Here is a 17,497-nt window from a genome sequence, read left to right on the forward strand (position 1 = left end):
ATCTTATAAGCTTTGAAGTTTTAAAAGTTGATTCCTATGTAGTCTTAAAGGGTTTGTATTCTTTCCTAACCCCCTTTTAAATCCGATATTCGTAGCACCCATTCATATTAATAGATCTCCTATAATTCAATTACCCAGCGGTTGTCCCGTTCCCCGCCTGGAAATAAGTGCAGATTGTGGGGGTTCCCAGCAGTAAGACCCACAGTGATTAGTTTCTTTCATAGGACCATGAATATGAACCAGTCTTGTTCTAACCAGAATTTCCCTCTCAGACTTGCAGATCCTAAATATATGTGGATCCGTTGAATTATAAGATCTACTAAACATGAAAAGATTGGTCAAAGTTTGATTATCTATCTATCTATCTATCTATCTATCTATCTATCTTCACAAATGGATTTCATATATTCATTGTACATAGTTGGTCATTTATTTAACTGAACAATCTTCCTAATAAAGTCTTCACAATGTAATAATAAGAAATGAACATTGTTAAAGTAACTGCTAAAGTCATACAAATCTTAAGATATAACAGAGCTGGGTTTGCCAAAGCAAGAAATAAGAGTTTGTCAATTGGCACAACTTATGGTGATATCATATATCTTAGGTTTTACATAACGCAGCAGGTTTACCTGCAGTTCTATCTGAACTAGAGAGTTGTCACAAATGAAAGCAGTTACATGACAAATGTAACTCTGCTACATCCATAAAAAAAAAAAAATTATGCGTAAAAATATTATATCTCTACCATTTCTTTTGGGCTCCTGTCCCGTTTGCTTGGAGAGAGCTGTGCACTGGAAATAAGATGTGGCTGGAGGTGATGCTCAGTCTGTGTTGTCTGCAGATGCTGCTCCTCGACTATAGTGACTGAGAACAGTTTCAGCACCACAGACCGCGACCAAACCTCAGCCGCCTCTATCCTCCAGTCCTACCTCTGAATGGAGGGACAAATGACATGCAGAGTAATGCGCTGCATACACCATACACAGCCTCCACTATACCACACGTCTCATTTACTAAGCTAGATCACATAGCCCACCGCAATGTATGAGTGCCTAGTAGCCTACAGATGCAGCAGAGCCAAGTTTGTCATTTGGTACAACTCATTGCATTTTCTGTTGGTTTACATAAGACTGCATGTAAATTTATGGCATTATCCCAATGGGTCAAATAAATAGTAAAATGACAAATTCAGCTCTGCGTCATTTGTATACATTTGAAGGTCTTGAAAGTGTTTTCCATCACAAAACCATCATTATAAAGCACCCTAGTTCTGGTATACCAGATGTAGCAGAGATGAATGTGTCATTTAAGATGTATTGCTTTTGCAGCATAACATGTACGCAGTACTACGTAAAACCATAGATCATATATTGTGAGTTGGCCACATCACAAACTCCGTTCTGCTGTGTTTGTAGACACACCATATATTTACAAATCCTCACATTATATAGTCATTGAATATTCCATTGTGTAGCATAACTCTCTAAGATAATGTACTAAGGGCCCTTTTACGCAAACGCTCGTTCATCGGCTGATCTGGTTGTTTATGCAGCAAGAAATATTATCGTTGTTTGCAGCACATCTCCCTGTGTAAACCTATTAGATATTACATATGATATAGATTGATAGATATGAAAAATACATATGATAAAGATGGATAGGTAGATATGAGATAAATATTAGTTTGATAAATAGATATTCGATATATAGAACATAGATGGGTAGGTAGATAGATATTACATAGATCGATATATGAGAGAGATGTGATAGATAGATATGATATAGCTGGGTAGTTAAATAATAAATACTACAGAGATAGATATATTTGTCTTTCAGCTCTTTGGAGCTGTACTGATAATGCATTATGATGTCTATGAGTTGGGACAATACAGTCCATTTTCAGCAGTCCTATGTAAAAATAGATAATATAACCGAAAAAAAACAGTATGAGCTCTGCTACAATGATAGACAGCTGAGTACATATAAATATATTTTCACTTAATCTCCCTTATCTGTATACAGAATGTGTGAATCTGGATAGACTGGATAATAGGGTGAGAGGGGCATTGATGTGCCAGCTCACGTTCCAGTGTAGATAATGCTGCACTACAGAGATGACGCTATAGGGGCAGAACATACGGAGTTATGCTGGATTTATATCTGTATATCCGCTCTATTATTTCTCCACTGGGGATTTCAGACTGGAAGCATATGCTGTGCATGGAACAGACACTGGATCATCTTCACCCGTCATTGCCTGTCAACATGACCCAGTAATTGCCCCAACCTGTAATATGGCATCACAAATTGTGTTATGGTTATTTGTCCGTATACTGGATGTGATTAAAAAATCATACGTTTTATAGAGTGGAAATGTAAATAGATCCTAGATAATATCCGACTACACAGGGTTTGTTTGCAGTCTGTAACCATGAACACACACAGGTTTGCGTAGGAGCTGTATACACAAAATGGTAAGAGATTTTAATCAATTGCAAAGCTGCTTCTATATCTAAAAAAAATAATTAAAATGTTTGCAAAAGTGTACATAACTTTTTCAGTACATCCCTCATGACCGCACTACAGGAGGTTGCCCTCTTGACCTCTATAGGGGCAGGAAGACTGAGGTAAAAAGGCCCCTCCACTCACTTGCCGGGGTTCTTCCTGTCCCTAGAGTGTACAGTTGCAGCGAGATTCGGCTACCTGGAAAAGGACAAGGGGCGAGATCGGGGACTCAGGCTTATCTTTCCTTTCCCCATTAACATTGCCTCAGGCTAACACCCCTCACGGGAGAGGTCCCTTAGTTACCCAACCCCGGTTGCTAACCTGAGTATGTCAGTTACAAAGCAGGGTCCTAAGCTGGATCGTAGAGCAGTCCGGGGTTTGGTTAAATTTGATGGCAACAACAGAGCTCCGGCTTCATGGCTTGAGGGCATGGCCATTTTGGGGAAGACCAAATAGCAGGTCTTCTCCCCTATTTCCGGAGTATCGTAAACCGGAAGTGACGGCTGATGTGGATGTCTTTCAGTATAGGCGGCAGCGACGCCGGAAGTTGTCGAGCCACTTCCGGTCCGTGGCCATCTTGGGAGGAGAGCGGGAAAATTAAAATCTTCCCTGCTAATAAAGGGACCCGCACAGGTAAGCAAATTGATAACTTATTAGTAATATCTTGCTAAGCCCACATGCACACGGACGTACTTTTGCAGCCGCAATTCCCTCGAAGATCCACGCGAGAATTGCGGCCCCATTCATTCCTATGGGGCCATGCACACGACTGTGGTTCCCACAGTCCATGCATGGCCCAGGAGCCCGGACCGCAGAAAGAATGGGCAAGTCTTATTACGGCCGTGTTCTGCGGTTCAGGCTCATAGCAAATAATGGCCGCGGCCATGCGTACGGCCTGCGATTTGCGGGTGACACTCCGCCCCCGGCCGACCCGAAAATCACGGCCGTGCACATTGCTACGGTCATGTGCATGAGGCCTAACACTTATCTACAAACTTGATTGGAGACTATCCGTATTTTGGATTATTTCCCTGTGCGATATGGATCCTTCTCGATCTGATGGTATTCCAGATGTGTCCCAGGGTCATGTGAGTCCCTCCTATGGAGATAAGGTTCTACTCATGTACTCTTGTACAGGTATTTTACCTCCCACCCTCCCCTCATTTTTAGGAAAAAGATCCTTCTCTGAGGCAGTCAGACCTAAAAAAGGTTAAAAAATGTGCTACCTGCGGGGAAAAACCGCAGGATATGCATAAGAAACAATTATGCCAGGATTGCATAGTAAAGTTACTGAAGGAGGAACAACCTTAACTTGTCCGAATTGAGGACTATAATACGAGAGGAAGTGAAACACTCAGTATCCTCCCTTGCACCACCTCAATCGATGTCCCAGGCATAAAGACCTAGGATGGAAGTGGATCAAAAGTGGTGCCCCCGTTCTCAAGAATCAGACTCGGAGCAGGAATGCTTCTATTTATCACAAGGTGAACTGGAAGAGGGAGAAGAACAGATACCTTCATCCTCATCCACACAAGAAGTGAAGTTTTATTTCTCTTCAGAAATGTCGGATACTCTGATACAAGCAATTAGCCAAACCATGGGTATCCAGGAATATCAACCCCGTTCCATCTAAGAGCAGATATTCAGAGGCCTTAAAGAAAGAAAATGATTTTTTTTTCCTAAATGAAAACCTCATGAAAATATTTTGAGATTGGGAAGATTCAGAAAAGAGGCTATTTATTTCACGTGAATTTAAAAATAGGCTTCTCTTTGACGCTAAGACACAGAACCCTGTGATGACATTCCCAAAGTAGACATCCCTGTAGTAAGAGTGGCTAAAAAGACAGCCCCCTTTTGAAGATTCCTTACAGCTAAAGGATCCTATGGACCGCAAGGCAGACTGTCTGCTAAAAAGAACCTGGGAATCTTCTTCCGCCTTAATCTCAACCAACATTACGGCTACTTCAGTTGCAAGATCAATGTTTATATGGTTGAATCAATTGGAAAACCATTTAATGGTTAAAACTTCGAGAGAAGACCTACTGGAATATCTTCCTCTACTTAAAATGGAGAACGTTTTTTTGGGCAGATGCATCAGCCGAGTCAGTCAGGTTTTCTGCCAGGAATGGGGCCCTGTCCAATCCCGCTAGAAGAGCGTTGTGGCTCAAGACGTGGACGGGGGACGCTAAATCAAAAAATAATTCGTGTTCTGTCTCCTTTTCGGGATCCTTGTTGTTTGTACCTCTCTTGGATAATATGTTTGAGAATGCAACTGATAGGAAGAAAGGGTTTCCAGGGGAGAAACCAAGAAATACTTTTCCGTTTCAGAGATTTAGTGAACAACCGAGCTATAGAGGTAAAGGAAAGTCCGGTCGCTGGATTTACCCAAAAGGGGGAAGAGGTCAATGTTTTCATTCCAACCCACAAAACAATGACATAAGGAGTGTGAGTAGAAGATTCCTACACTTTTATACAGAGTGGACCAAGATCAGCCATAATCCCTGGGTGTTACGAAGTAACAAAGAGGGGTATAAAATAGAATTCTCCTCTACCTCCAGAAAGCTTTCAGGTAACTTCATACCAATCCAAAGATCTTCAACCGTTTCTCATCAGGAATGTTGAAAAACTTCTACGGATGGAGGCGATATTTCCCGTGCCTCACAACGAAGTAAAAAACGGCCATTATTCAAAAATCTGTTTGATTTAAAAAAAAAAAACCTGAACTTATCTTTCAGGGCGATCATCAACCTGAAAGGATTAAATGAATGGGTGAAATATCGAAAGTTCGAGATGGAGTCTATCCGATCTACTGCTCCACTAATAAATCAAGGTGCATCAATTAGTATGATAGATCTAAAAGATGCTTATCACATCCCGATCCACCCATTATATCAGAGATATCTAAGATTTTCAATTCAGGATGGTCCCTCCATCCTTCATTACCAGTTTATTTGTCTCCCTTTCGGGATTTCCTCAGCCCCCAGGGTGTTTTATTGCAAGATTATTGCAGAAATAATGGCGTTTCTAAGGAATCCAAATTTGATTATCATCCCATTCCTAGACTACTTTCTTCAGGTGGCAGATACCCCATCCTTCCTAAGGATCCATTGAACCCAAGTCCTGTCCCTACTACAAAATTTGGGTTAGATAAACTTCGAGAAGTCAAATCTTTCTCCCCAAAATCCGAAAAGCTTTTTTTGGGAAAAAGCAGCTGTTCGGTAAGAGAGGGGATGCGGATTTTAGGATTAATGAAATCCTGTATACAATCCATCCCGTGGAGCGAATTCCACTCTCCAAAGTTACAGAATCGAATTCTATCCCAGTGGTATCACAAACAGGAGTCACTAAATTCAGATATTGGGTTTCTCCAAACAACCTAAACAGAGGGGTTCCATGGAAGCCTTCTCTATATGTGGTAGTCACCACCGATGCTAGCAAATAAGGTTGGGTCCAAGACATCTGGTCTTCTCAAATGGGATAAATGTCTTCAAACTACAGGTAACTGAGAGCTGTATGGGAAACTTTCAAACAAGCTCTTCCTCTCATAAAAGGGAAACCTATAAGAATATTGCTAGACAACATCACAGCAGTGTCCTTTCTTCGTCACCGAGGGGGAACAAGAAATGCTCATCTCCAAGCTCTTTCCGCTCAAATTTTCAGTTGGGCAGAGGAAAATGTCCTCTCCGTGTCAGCGGTTCACTTGAAAGTCGCAGAAAATATATCCGCTGACTTTGAGCCGAAAATAGATTGAGGAGAGTGAACAAAGAAATTTTTCAGACCTTAACTCAGAAATTGGGTTATTATCAAGTGGATCTATTTGCCACGAAACAAAATTCTCCAGTAGATATATTTTTTTCCCCCTAAACTTCAAGAACAATCCAGTAGGAGTAGATGCGTTGTCTCATCAGTGGGACATGAAGCCAGCTTATGTGTTCCCTCCCTTCCCACTAATTCCGGCGGTGTTAAGAAAAGCTCAAGAGGAATCCACAAACTTGCTTGTTCCGAATCCTGAAATGGTTGGCATTGGAAGACCCGATCATTCTAACGGTAAAAAGGAACATTCTCTCCCAGGGTCCCTTATTTTATCAAGGAGTGGAGACTCTAAAACGATCAGCAGGGATCCTGAAAGGTAGATCCTGAGAAACTATGGGCTTTCAGAAGAGGTAGTCTCAACCATTCTTTTAAGCCATAAAGAAGTAACTTCAAGGATATACCGGGAAATCTGGAAAAAAATATTCCTGCCATGGAGATCCAGGACCAGACCCCTTTTCACCAAATATAACAAGAATCCTGGATTTTCTACAAACAGGTTTCAAAAAGGGACTTAGTCTTAGTGCCCTAAAAGTACAAATTTCAGCTCCGAGTCATTTTTTCCAACACTTATCTACCTGAACATACGTGGATCAAAAGATTTACACAGACCGTCTCTAAATTTAAAACCATCCCTAAAGAAATCCGTGACTTCCTGGGACCTGAATGTAGTCTTGACTGTACTTTGTGATCCTCCCTTTGAGCCCATCAACTCAATATCCATCAAAGCTTTAACCTTAAAAACAGCATTTTTAGTTGCTATCACATCCGTAAGAAGCATTGGAGGAATTCAATCACTTTCCATCATAGAACCTTACTTGATTAATCCAGGAGGACAAAATCATTCTAAAACTAGATCCTACTTTTATTCCTAAAGTGGCTAGTTCCTTTCACAGAGATCAGGAAATAATTCTACCTTCCTTTTATCCAGATCCAAAAGATCAGCAGGAATGAAGATACAATTCCCTGGATGTTAGACGTGCTGTACTCCATTGCCTGGAAGTAACATCCCCCTGGAGATAGTATAAAAACTTATTTGTCCTATATGGTGGAAAAAAATAATGGGAAGAAAGCTTCAAAAAGCTCTCTAGCCAAATGGGTAAAGATCACCATTCAAGAAGCCTACAGTTCCCAATGACTCCGTGCCTCCCCAGGTATAAAAGCTCATTCAACAAGAGCAGTCTCTTCCTCTTGGGCAGAAAGAAGAGAAGCCTCTATGGACCAGATCTGCTGAGCTGCCACTTGGTCGAACTATCATAATTTTTGCAGACACTATAGACTGGATGTTCTGTCAAATACGAATCTTAGTTTTGGACAGAAGATCCTTCAATCCATAGTCCCACCCCGAGAATTATAATTTTGTTACAGCTCCTGTGGTGCGGTCATGAGGGATGTACTGGAAAGTAGTAATTAGACCTACCGGTAAATGTATATCCAGAAGTCCATTGTGACAGCACCCTTACATTTCCTCCCATTTCTGATTTGTGCAATTAACATGTCCGTTATTATCCTTAAAAATAAAATAGGGTTGCATCCAATCTGTTGCAGTAATTGGAAAAAGACTGGCAAGCGGGTGGAGCGAGGGCCCTTTTAACCTCTCTGTCTTCCTGTCCCTATAGAGGTCAATAGGACAACTTCCTGTGGTGCGGTCATGATGGACTCCTGGAAATACAATTACCGGTAGGTCTAATTCCTACGTTCACTTGCAATTTCCACCCTGGAATGAAAACTTCTGTTGCTACATAGGGTTAAGATAATCCCAAAACATTGTGTCCTTCCTAATAAAACCAGCACAAGACATTGATTAATGTGCCATGTTCCTCCTTCTAACCTCTGCCTTCTCCAAATCTAAATGACTTCTTTCTGTGATTACATCTGGCCATTTTCACTCTTCTATTTTCTTTTGTGAATTCCGGTCAGTGATTTTAATAAAACATTGACCATCATTGTAACCTTATGAAAAGCTGTTACAATAAAAGTCAATATTATCTGGCTCCTTAAACCGAGAGGCCAACTTATGACTAACGAATCCTACGTGACTGCTATGGCACCCATGGTGGCACACAACAGCTCAAAATCATAGCGGGTGCCTGCTGCCACCACTTGGGGGAGCTCCCATTGAGGTGGTTGTGCCAAGATCGAAATTTATCAGCTATACACAGATCACTGGGATCCCAGCGATCACTGGAACGAAGGGTCCCGTAACACCCATTCCTCCTTACTTCACAACCACAGTGAGGGGGACTTTGTATGGAGCAGCAGTCGAGCATGGCCAGTGCCGCTCCATTCAAAAGTTATGGGACTGACCGAGATATCTGAGCACTGTCTCCATCAGTCCCATAAACCTTGAATGGAGTGGCACCCTGGACCTCCACTCCATTCAGACTTCTGTGCTTGGCTATCTATGTCTGTCCCGTAGACTTTGAATGGGGCGGCACCATACGTTGTGGACCGCCACTCCTCCTTACTGCAGTTGGGCAGTGAAGAGAAACCGTGGGTCTGTACCCCATTCTAGCCATCTTTAGGGGTCCCAGTGGTGGGGCCCCCAGTGATTAGACGTTTATTACCCACCCTGTGGATAGGTGATAGATGTTGATCTTCATATAGCTAGCTGTTGAAATTCATATGCAGTTAGCTCTCCCTAGTGGTGACTATGTACAGCCAGAATTTCATCATTTATCAAGTCAGGAAAATAGAGGTCCCCTATACAGAAATTTAATAAGCACAGAATTTTGGACCTAAAAATTGAATGGTGGACATTAACTGGATTAAAGCTCTAGAACATTTACGGAGTTGGGCCCATTCTAGTTTTGATATAGGGCCCTATGATTTTTTGTTCATGAATCTGCTTAAATGTATTTCATAACCAAAACATTAAATCTGAAGTGACTTACAGATTCTCTGGGTAGGAACGAAGGGGCATATTATTATATGGGACTGTACAGCTGCTATCAGTATATAGGGGAGTGAAAATGAGTCTGGAGTCCTAGTGGTTCGTCAACATAGGCAATAGTCCAGTAGCATTGCTACATGGTCCATTTCTGTTCTGCAATGGAAGGAACACACCAATCTTCTTGATCATACAATGCAATATTGGTACAATTGGAGTTGTACATATTAACAAGGTTGTCTGGTTAAATTTTTTTAACGTTTTCAAATACTCTGTTAGGGAATTGTTTGGTTATAGAGAGAGGGTTCGTAGTTTAGTCGCATTGGCTACAAAGAGCGCTTTTTTCTCTCTGGAGGACCTATCAAGTCAGCGCATAACATGGACAGTCCATTGATTTCAACAGATACCATGTAATGCTTCATTTCCCCTGAGGTGGCGCTGCAGTGAAATTGAACACCTGCTGTTTTGTTTCTTTGCAGATTCCAGCTGTTGGCTAGATCTCCCAGCAGCAGGACACTCTGTAATCGGGGTATTTTTAGGGACCCTTCTAACAAAAAAGGGATTGTAAAAAGTGGACAACCTCATTAAATATCTTGCATCTTCCAGTTCGTACAGAAGAAAGTCTTTCTAGCTATGGATAAAAAATGCATTAAATGAGATGAAGTTGTATCTCAGTACTGATTGGACATGGCCATAGGAATGAGTTCTGGGATCGGAGTAGTTCTACCACTGTGTTATAGTACATTGTTTCCAGATATGTCATCAATCAGCTCCCTGCTATGTAATACTTGGTCTGTGGCCATTTCAAGCAATTTTCAATTACTTTGTTTCTTCTGTTGGCACCAGCTTCGTAATGATTATTTGTTCGTATACAAAGCTCTCAGCATTTTTCTAACAAGCAAACACGGAAGCAGAAATATTGAAATCATTTAGAAAAGTGAACCCTCCGGGTGTTGTGAAAATAATTCAGGTATTGTTTATGTCTTCAACAAAGATAATTTCCTCCTTGTACATTGTCTTCTTCTTGAGAACTTTAAAGAGACACTAAGCTTAAATATTCAAGATGTCTCAAATCGGGCAACGAATATTTTCTAAAAAGAATCCAAATGACTAGAGACGAAATTGACCTTGTAGCACATCTCCACCCACAAATTAAACCTAAAAGGGGTTGTCACCAGAGTCAGACTGGCTCACCGGAGTACCAGAGGATTCTCCAATGGGCTCAGGTTCAATTATGGACAGAGGACAACCCTATGTGGAGGTGACGTTGAAGCCAATCGTTTGCCACTAGGGTCTATTTCCTACATGATAACCTTTTAGATCTTATCGATATGTCCTGTGTGTACAATATGTATGATACAATTAAAAGTGGACGTGTACATGTTCTGTGTAGATTAAGGCTACATAGTAAGAAACGTTCCCCTGATGCGCCCAATGATCCCCAATCCAACTTAACTTTTTCCTGAAACCCTTTAGGCTCTGGATCCACCTCTATCAGCCAGGTGGGCTTTGTCCATGTATTTCATGGTGAGTCATTCTTTTGAATGGTTGGCATGTGATAGCATATTTACCCTTCAGTAGCCACTGAACTTCCCCAGGAGGTTCCAGGAGATGTACCCGTGGCAATCAGGCTGTTGCTGGGGTAGTTGTCTTTAGAGGTTTAATTCTGCTTATAAATCCTTTTCTTTTATTATTGTGCTTTCTGATTTTCTTGTATCGGCAGTAGTAGCTTCTGCTGCTAAGCTCTCCTTTCTATTGTAACCAGGTCTTGCAAGTAGCTAAGACCCATTGACCTCCATTATAGAGGTTGTGAAGGTGTCATTTGGTCACCCAGTCACTGAGACACTATGCAAGCATCTGTTTACACACACAGCTCGCCTCTCCCTCTGTGACAGTCTACATTCTATTTTTTCTCTTATTGTCAAACTGTTCTCTTCCTTGATCTTATTCAGTATTCTCTGTGTTTCTTTGGAGACTTTCATTGTGTCTCTCAATCCTTTTCTTCCCTCCAGGATTTAAGGCCCTTTTACAGCAGCCGATATTCGGCCGGTGCAGTGAGCACCGATCAACGAGGCATCGTTGATCGGCGGTCGTTTGCTCCTGTCACACGGATCGCTCGTCCCCATACATTATCATGTCGGCAGGGCGTCTCCCTGTTTACACACCAAGATGTGCTGCCAACAACGATAATATTTAACTTTTTTAAAACTATACGATCAGCAGATGATTGCGCGTTTGCTCGTTCATCTGCTGATCGCTGCCCGGTTATATGAACGCTCGTTTGCACGATAATCGCCCAGTGTAAAACCCTGAATAGTCTGCTTTTCCTTTGGCTGAGAGTAGCTTGCCTCAACAGAAGCCATCATCCACTATTTTATTTTTTTACAATGGAGACCAAGCAAGAATAAGCCTCACCTCCTTTAAAGGGGTTGTCCAGGACAGTTGCTTTTCCAAAAACAGCGCCTTGTTTAGCCATGAAATATGTTTGCTATTGCAGCCCACCCCCATTCAATTGACTAGGACTTTTTCTAGTCCTGAACAATCCGCTTAACCAACCCACCTCCTCTCGCTGAACATGGGATAACCCAAGCAGTAAAGGACCCCCCCACCCCTCATTTTCTGCCTCATTTGTAGGTAATTTGGAAAGCACCTCCCCAAGGTTTTGTTATTTTCCTCTTTGTGAATATATTTCATTTTTGGACGATCTTTTCCTATAATTGAATTAAGAAAATAATACTTCTTAATCCTGGGCGTCATAGGACTTGCCAGAGTGAAAATGTCCTGAATTAGTTCATAATAGTAAATGAAAAATTGTTAAGGAAAATATCTCTAATAAAATTGCCACAGTATTCAGAATGATGAGTTCTAATAACCGTTTTTGCTTATGGCAATCTCTAAGTATTCCCATACAGTCATCCTTCTTATCCAATCCTATCCTTAATACAAATAAAACTTCACAGAAATTTAGAAAGAAGACTCTGGAGCGGTAATGAAAATCTAAAGTGTTATATAACTAATAAATAATCTACAGCTGGGACATTGAAGGGATTATGTAAGATTAGAAAAAAGGGTCTTCACCATTATTTCATCTAAGTAGGTCCGAAATTCTGTGCCGATTTTAATATATCTTCCTAGCAGTTGAAGTTTCATTTTTCTGATCCAGAGCTCCAAATCCCCAGGATTAGTCATCCATAGGATAGGTCATCAGTATATGATCAGTGGGGGTCCGACACCCGAACCCCACACCGATCAGCTGTTCTGACTGTATCCCGCACCAGGAGTTATACAGTGCTTGAAGCCGGAAACTGAAGGCGCCGTACACTGTATAGCGGCCATGCTGTGTTACTTGAATAGGAGCAGTACTGCAGCCGGCCGCTATACAGTGTACGGAGCCATCGGCTTCCGGCTCTGAACACTTTATAACTAACGGTGCCCGGCTACAGCTTGAACAACTGACCGGTGTGCAGGGTCATCCGTACAAAAACCGCCCCGTGACCAGAAAACTCCTTTAAAGGCTATGTACACTTTTTTTTTTTTTTTTCTTTGGAATATTTTTTTTTTTTTTTTTAAATGGACTTTTCTAAAAAAAAATAGTTTTTTTGCTTTTTACGATACATTTTCTATGTATCCTGTGTACAAAGAAGCTGTATCGTGTTCTCTGTCGATTTATGTCAGTTCAGCTGAACTGACGGCCCAGCTAAGAGCGGGTCCACCAAATATTGTTCACATCTAAGTGGATCAGGTAGATTCTGTGTGTCAGGGACACGCTCTCAGCCGAGCCATCCGTTCAACTGTACTGACGGAATCCGCTTCGAGAGAATGTTTTCTTTGTATACAGGATACATAGAAGCTGTAACTTAAAAAGTAGAACTATTTTTAAAATGAAAGCGAATGAAAAAAGTGCTAAAAAGCGCACAATAAAAACACTGCTTTAATTTTTTATTTTTTTTACAAATCCATTCAAAAGTGTACATAGGATTTTATCATTAAAAGACTATCTGCCTGCAGCCACCACTAGGAGGAGATTAGTAGCTTACTTGATATTATTTATACATAATAATAAAATAGTATGCAATAAGCTCCCCCTAGTGGTGACTGCAGATATACAGTAATGTATCATTTATATGCATATGTAAGGAATTTGGAGCTTTGCAACACAAAAATAGATTTATGGCCACAATGATATATTAAAAAAAATTAATGCTGTCAGAATGTTGTACATAAAAAATAATATATGAAAGTAGAGCCAAATTTTAGAAACTATATTCCACCATATCAAAGAAGGGAGACTGACATTACAGGAAATCAAGAAGAAAAACCTATACTGTGAAAGTTAAAAAACTTTCCCAAGAATTTTTGTTTTCTTTTTGTTCGTATGGTGGAGGGGAAGTATTATTAATGCCTTTGGGTAATTTTATGTGTCATACTAATCAGGTACTCTACAAGTAATGGCTCTGAACTTGTAATGCTGCATTTTTAGAGAAAGATATTAATTACTAGAGCAGCAGCGCACAAGATCAAAGGCCCAGATATCTTACAAACCATTACCTGAGTCAACAACCCTCTTGAGATAGAGCACATCTATAAATTAGAGCAAGTGATCTGCATATGTCAGAGAAAAGGTTGTCATGGTATTCGGATTCTAAAAATGAGTCGGATCAGAGTCACCCTCAAAGAAAACCCAACAGAAGATCACCGTGAACTTGTAAACATAGTGGTCTCATGATGATGATTGTATTTCCAAATATGGACTTCTTCTTATTCTGGAACAACCTCTTACATATCTGTATTCAAGAAAGGTTTTTATAGAAATTTTTACTCATGACTTAAGTTGGGTTTTCTACCTTTTTATGATCGTTAACTGGTTGATCGCAGAGTTCGTCATGAGACATGCTAAATCGTAAATCAAAACCGTAGATCATCAAATTCGGAGAAAGAGAATCCAGTAGAGGAGATACTTAGAGAATATTTTGGTAGTGTAGCAAGCTGGAGCATAAAAAGCCTAACGCTTTAAAATACCAAGTTGTCATAGTAGCCTGACATGTTGGTATAGGAAGAAAGTGTAGTCCTGGCATGGTAGTCAAGACCGGTCAATAGTCATAAGAAAAATGGTAGAGCAGATGTGGTCATGCAAGAGAGAAGTCAAAGTCAGGAACAAGAAGAAGGTGTAGTTGGACAACGCAGGGTCGAGCCAGACTGGGGACTAAAAAGCAGGTGAGTTGGTAGGAACATAGGACCAGAAGCACTGAAACAACCAGGAGCTTACGACAATGCATTGACTGGAGACCAGGAGCACTGGAACAACTAGTAAAACAGGGGAGAGAAGGGACTCCGGAACAGAAGCACAGGAACAACCAAAAACACGTTAAGGCGACAATAAAGGGACTCTGGACTCGGAGCACGGGAACAACCAGAAACCCATGAGTGGGAAGGAACTAACGACCAGAAGCACATGAAGGGGAAGAAACACAGGACCAGGAAAAACATGGAACCCAGGAGAGGGAAGAGCCTTAGAACCAGGAGCAGATGAACCCAAAAAAGGGACTCGGGATTTGGATCACGGGAACAACCAGGAACCCAAAAGAGGGAAGGGACTCATGACCAGGAACAGCCAGGAAACAAGGAGAGGGAAGCGACAGTACTAGGATCATGGGAACAACCGGGAACCCAGGAGAGGAAATGGACTCGGGACCAGGAGCGCAGACGGGAACAACCAGGAATGCAGGAGAAGGAAGGAACTTGTGACTAGGAGCACAGGAATCCAGGAGAGGGAAGGGTCAGGAGCACAGGAACAACCAGGAACCTAGGAGAGGGAAGGGTCAGTACCAGGGGCACATGAACCCAGAAGAAGACAGACACTCTTTTAGTCCTTATTTTAGAGTACATGTATTTTGTATCCTTTTCAGATCATTGACGACATCTGGATACAATGGTTCTGGTCCCCATGTGATGTACATTTGTGCGCTATTTTATATAGAGCGCACCATAGATCTGCTTTCCTAGTCATATGTAAATGACTTATATGTGCGCACTTAAGTGGTAGCATCTACTCCGTTATTTACACAGCAACATAGGTACAAATGGTTTGTAAAAAGATTTAAATCCTTTTAAGTGCACAGAGATTATAAACTTCCCATGACGACGTCACCGAGGAGACCCTTACATCAAATAGCTTTATTTATATGAAGTAGATAAATAGAGTAACTTCACAACGAGGTAAATCCAATGCAATTTCCAGCTGGAGGATGTTTAAATCCACACTCACGGCTAAACATTGGACTCAAAAGGTCAATACGGAGAAGAGGACTTTAATACGGTACAGGAGGGATGAAGAATTCAGACATAATGCATGGCTTTATTTGTATAAGTGGTGGCACCAAAGAGGCTATTAGTTGCCATGCCAAACTTGCAATGTAGCAAGTACAGTAGGATGTAGAAGACTTGTTATGACTACTACCTGCAACTTTTTATGTTTTTCAAGAAACAGCGCCACTCTTGTTTATAGGCTGTATCTGGTATTGCAGCTCATCCTTATTCACTTTTCTCATCCGGAACAACCACTTTAAGAACAAACCCAGCAATTCTTATATCACTGTAGCAATCCTTAGATCACACCTGGTGATACTTACACCAACCATATGTCCATCCTCGTGTGTGTGTGTGTGTGTGTGTGTATGTATATATATATATATATATATATATATATATATATATATATATATATATATATAAATAAAAGTCCAAATACAATGTCAGCCGCACAGCCTTGTAAATCATAGGTGGGTGCCGACCTGCCCAGGTCAGGGCTAACAGACCTGCTGTAGTAGAAACCAAAAATCAGGCAGCACTCCAAGGTATAAGCAAGGTAGAAAAAGGTGCTTTATTGGTCCATATACACACAACGTTTCAGCTCAACACAGGAGCCTTTCACTTGAGAAAGGCTCCTGTGTTGAGCTGAAACATCGTGTGTATATGGACCAATAAAGCACCTTTTTCTACCTTGCTTATACCTTGGAGTGCTGCCTGATTTTTGGATTCTATATATATATATATATATATATATATATATATATATATATTCAATGTGAAATATCCCTGAAATATTATGTTCTTTGCAGTCACTTCATTCTATGAATGCGGAGAAGGTAAATCACTACTACTGGGGGCACTGTGGCAAGCAGAGAGCTCTGTGTGTTACTCAGGGCTGGATTATAAGCAGGGCACAAGGGGAATTTTCCACTTGCACCTCCGCCATCTTGGGGAACTCGGGGGCATCTGCCAACAAGTTCTTTTCAGACACTCCCAGCAGGAAGATTTGGAGGTTTGAAAAGATTTAAAGCATACCTTTCAAAAATAAGTTTTAGACTGTATATATGTGTGAAGAGCTTATTTTTACTAGGAAGATGGAGACAAGTAGCTGCCAGACAAATCTGACTCCACTTATCTCTTGGGTGAACAAAATCCAGCATGGCGATACTTGTTTAACCCAACCCAGACACTTACACTGATGAGTATGAGGACAGCATGTCCAGCGTAAGACAGCCCCACGTTATATGACATGGCTATTGGGGCTACCAATTTTTTTGCCGGGTTTCCACCAACCTTGATTCGGTGCTGCTGTTACTGGTGGCACTCTTGGGGTCAGTCCACACAGCTTTTTGGCACTGATTTTGACGCGGAAACATTTTTAGAATCCGCACCAAAAAATGTCCGTAATCGCCCCCCCCCCCCCTGTTCATTTTAATGGGAGACAGAGGCAGTTTTTTTTTTTACCGCGAGCGGCTTACGGCCGCTCAGTGGGGGAAAAAAAAGCAGTATGTCCTTTCTTGCCGAGGTTTCCGCCTCTGACCTCCCACTGAAATCAATGGGAGGCAGAGAAAAACTGCGGCGCTCGTTTCGGAACTTTTTTTTCTCTGCGTTTTTGCCCGTGGTCCTTGCATTAGCTTCAATGGCCGCAGATGAAAACCGCCGCAAAAAAACGCTGAAAAATACGTGCAGGCAGATCAGAATTTGCCTCAAAATTCCTGAAGGAATTCTGAGGCAGATTTATTTTCTGCCTGCAAAAAAACTAAGTGTGAAATAGGCCTTACTACTACTGGAGGCACTGTTGTTAGAATTGGGGACTTACTGTTTGGTTACCACTAGGGGCACTGTTGTGGCGCTGGGGTTTTGTAGCTGGCACTGCGGTTGGTTGTGAGCACTGTGCCACATCTACAAGTCCGTTTTTAGCTTTCAAAAAGCTTAGGCGGTATGGTCGACCTGTTTGACCTTGACTCATAGAGTTCATCT

General features: G+C 41.4%; 2 protein-coding genes across 6 annotated transcripts in view; one reads left to right on the plus strand and one right to left on the minus strand.

Annotated features, from left to right (window-relative positions):
• The window catches only part of LOC142666784 (thyrotropin-releasing hormone receptor-like), a 39,158-nt gene extending 38,232 nt beyond the window's left edge, over positions 1 to 926 (minus strand). The window contains exon 1 of the mRNA XM_075846971.1: positions 749 to 926. The gene's annotated coding sequence lies outside the window, so the exon portion shown is untranslated. The remainder of the gene's footprint in view (positions 1 to 748) is intronic.
• The window catches only part of PRR29 (proline rich 29), a 191,461-nt gene that overhangs the window by 45,432 nt on the left and 128,532 nt on the right, over positions 1 to 17,497 (plus strand). The window lies entirely within an intron of this gene.

The sequence above is a fragment of the Rhinoderma darwinii genome, chromosome 13 (genome assembly GCF_050947455.1).
Source record: "Rhinoderma darwinii isolate aRhiDar2 chromosome 13, aRhiDar2.hap1, whole genome shotgun sequence".
Classification (NCBI taxonomy): domain Eukaryota; kingdom Metazoa; phylum Chordata; class Amphibia; order Anura; family Rhinodermatidae; genus Rhinoderma; species Rhinoderma darwinii.